Below are 4,302 nucleotides of genomic sequence, written 5' to 3' on the forward strand. Positions count from 1 at the left end.
TGAAACCAATGAATGAAAGTAATGATTGTTAATAACAATGCAATATATTGTATCTAGATGTCAAGTTGAACACAACAGCATGCTGTCAAATTCACTACATTGACGTTGATTCCGCTAAGAACTCGTTAGAGTAAAACTGAAAATTGATTGAAAGTCTTACTTTTAGAAATCGGGGTCGTAACAGTACTGGGAACGAAACGTTTCTCTTTTTAACTTTGGCTGTAAATTACTACTTATTTATAGTGTACATTCAAGTATCTCATTTGTTATGATGGTAATGATGTTAATATTCTGGTTCTAACGATCCAAATTGAAGACAAATTAACGTCATTATCGTTACCAATTTTAGAATGTGTAATACAATATATACAATTACCCTTTTTTTACATGGGCGCTATCAGTAACCAAAAATGTGAAGATAACATGTACATTCATCGATCTCATATATCCTAAAATGAATATGAAATTAAGAGTAGGGAAAACTTGGACCCCTGAACATACTAAAGGTGGGATCAGCTGCCTCGGAAGAGTGGCACCCCTTTCTGATCGGTCATACCCCCATGAACCCTATCTCTTCAGCAATTCGTTGTTAAAAAGGTATGTAAAGAATGGTCTAATCATTCGCATGAAGCACGTCAGACAACGATGACAGGTTGTATTTGCAATTTATATAATTAAAACGACCATACAATAATTGCAAATTGCCGATTTTAAATGAGACTGTTTAAAGCCCTGTACATGCAGTATCATCTTCACCTTACATCAACTAATTTAGTAGACTGTCTGAATTTTAAACTTGATAATTTGCAGAATATGTTCTTGCATTTCTAATCAGTTGGGATAACAAATTACATCCGTCTATCGATCAGTGATGTAATTGTGAGTTAAATATGTTTCGATAAATCGAGTACATGTGTTTTTGTGCGCGTGTTTTGGGATGGGGGTTGGGGGTAGTAAGTGAAGAAGCAATATAATCACTATAAAGTCTACGGTTGTTGTGTATTTAACACAAAACATGCAACGAAATTTGTTAAACATATGATGCGAAAACATGGACAGCAGTGGCCCAATATCATAGTTAACAGAGTATGTTTACAATGAGATAAAAGCCTTCTTAGATATCGCTAATTCTTGCCAAGAATGGAGCACCATAACGCTTATGATGGGTGTCGTCAGTCGAAAGGTAATACTTACACGTCCTAGGCTCCTGGTCCCACCTCTGGTATACTCAAGGATACGTGTTTGCCCAACTCTACAATTTGTATCCCTTAAAGGAGTTATGAGATTGATCACTGTTCGTTATCTTCATCTTTCATTGAATTGATAACTATTTGTTATCTTCATCTTCCATAAATGTACCGGAAGGAAAAATAAATGGAACCTGACTATATTAGGGGGTAAATCCCACTATATACATGTAACCAGATTTGTGGGGTCAAGACACATTGTGAAGACATTTTCGGGGGTATTATATGACCAGTAGTCCAAAGGAATGATGGCTAGCGAAATAGGATGCTAGACAGTACTGGCTGTCTTATTCATGTTATGAGATGGGTCACCGTTCGTTATCGTCACCGTTTAATGGGTAATTAACCAACAAAACTCTTCTTACTGCACTGAACGTCTAAATCCGAGTGAGAAATGACTGCACTGCGAACTTTCATCTTTGCTTCCATGAGACCCGGTCATTTGTTTCACCCAGTGTACACAGTTAAGAAAACAATACATTGCTGAAGTGAATTTCTCGTAAACAGAAAACCAGATTTAGGCGAACAGCTTCAGGACATCCTCAATCAGTTCTTCAACCGTTCCACAGCTTCACCCCCAATCTTAATTCTATAAACATTTTAAAGCTTCCGTACTAGATTTGTAAGACTCATCATGAGAAATTCCCATTTTGCATCAATGTACTTTAAAATGACAATAGGTGTTTCAATGACTTTGGATATTCCAGGTTGACACATATTTGCTTACTAGATACTTTTATCAAAAGTAATATTCATTTGGGAAGAAAGTAATTTCATAAGCTCTTAGAAGCTTCAGTACCAGATGCCCGCTGTGAGACCTTCCAAACATAGCATGTTGAAAAGTTGTTTCCATGGCATGGTGCCCTTCTTAAAATACTATGGTGTAAATTCTTCTACCTTCATCTTCTCCTGTGGTAAGCCCTTAACATTTCCTGCATGAACTATGACCTTTTAAACATTTATGCATGAAATGTTAAAGGACACAACGCATGTTTCTAAACTTGTTCATTTTTTCAGCAAAATTAATTCTTTTTATGCCTAAAACTACTTTAAATGTGTTTTAAATGAAATATTTTGCGTAGTTTTCGAGTTTGAAAGCGATGAAATTCAAATCTTGCGATATGCATATTTTCTTTCGCTAGTTTACGCGCCACTATGTGTGACGTCATATGCGCCCTCGGGTTTGAAAACATCTATATTAGCCATTTCATAAACAGATTAGATTTAATCGACAAAAAACCAATTATCACGGTAACGGCATGTAAATAATAATGCATTAAGATGTTTTGTGCCGTGCACGGGTGTACTATTTTTCGATAGAAAGGATTTAGACTGAGTATTTTTCAATTTTTCGAAGGAAGGTATGAGAAAAAAGACGTGGATAATTTTTTTGTTGGAGCAAGAACTTTACCTTAAAAAACACACCCAGTCACCTTTTCAAAACCCGCTTGGACAGAGACCCTGATAAACTGCGAGAAAATGGATATATCGAAGCTATAAGCACTAGTTGGCCTATAGCATACATTCTGTTTTGCTCTTCAAATTCAATACACGCCCGGATCAACTGACCTTCACCTTGTAACAACATATATATTGACGATACAATGGAACTTCTACCAACTGGTAGATTTACAAAAAAATTAAAGATACAAAATAATTGAACTTTTAATTATACAAATAATAGAATATTGTATTTCCTAACTTTAAAGTGAATTATAAAATTGTTTCCTTAATGAACTCGTAGCATCTTGAGTGCGTCAGTATAAAGCTGTGCTCCCACTTCGTACTTCCTAAAGACGTGCAGATCACAATTCAAAAATAGAAATAAGATTGCTTTATCAAAATAAAATAATGTGATTACCACTTTAAATTTGAATATTTTTATTCATTTGTGTGTGTATTGTCTTTTTCTTTCTTTCCGAAATGCACGCGTGACAATAGCTTGGCATAGGGCCTAGTTGTCAACAATTTAACGTATCATAATTTGTCTAATCCAAAAATAAATAATGATTGCACTGTTTATTTTAGAAAAACAGCGCCAATTACAGATGTATAAAGGAATAACATCACCAAACAATTTGTAGACAGCGACCCATATAAACATTATTTATACACAATATTGCCGATTTCATACACGCTTTACTCGCTAATTTGGGTTTTTACATCGTTATATGTGTGCACTGGTGGTGAACACATAAAAGTCGGACAATTTGTCAACAACGATTTAAATGTTGCCCATTTTAAATAAATTAGACCCCTAAAAGTTGAGTTTTTAATAATATCTCGTAGTACTTTCACAATCCGAAGGGCGCATGTGACGTCACTGTACCACGTGACTACCTACCTAATTAACTAGACTTTTTGAAATCGGGGCTTAGATTTAAGTCTGTATTGTGGTTAATTATCGCAAAATTTCGGCGAACGAACTATTAGAATTAATTACTATAAGCATAAAAAAGACGAAATGCATGTAATGTTGTATACTTTGAAAACATGAGATATGTCCTTTAAGGGCTTGCCATCAGGAATATATATGCAATTATGAAAAAATTACTTAAAATAGTCAATGATGTTTTAAACAGGTTTTCTTGAATATTAAACACCAAGCTCCCCTGGTTGAAAAGTTTGGTACGAAATTAAGGAATTTGCATATGAGACATGCGACCCTTATCACTCACCATTCATACGTTATGACCCATATAAAAATTTCTGACAAAGCGACAGAAGCAACGATATATATATATATATATATATATATATATATATATATATATATATATATATATATATACCCATACTATAATCGCAGGGATACAAAAAACTTGAATCTATACAACGTGGAAAAAGTTTGACAGACAACAATGCTCTTAATTGTAAAACGCGTGCACAATTACTACATGTGATCATTGATTTACGTATACTTGTTCTTGATATCAATTATCGACAGACAAATGTGTTTTGTTTTTCACGTCTTCTTTCCGTCAAATGTATCATACTTTCATATTCTCTAGCACCATTGCTTCGATTTCAACGAAACTTGGCACACGCTATCCCT

This window comes from Ostrea edulis, chromosome 7, assembly GCF_947568905.1.
Source record: "Ostrea edulis chromosome 7, xbOstEdul1.1, whole genome shotgun sequence".
Lineage (NCBI taxonomy): Eukaryota > Metazoa > Mollusca > Bivalvia > Ostreida > Ostreidae > Ostrea > Ostrea edulis.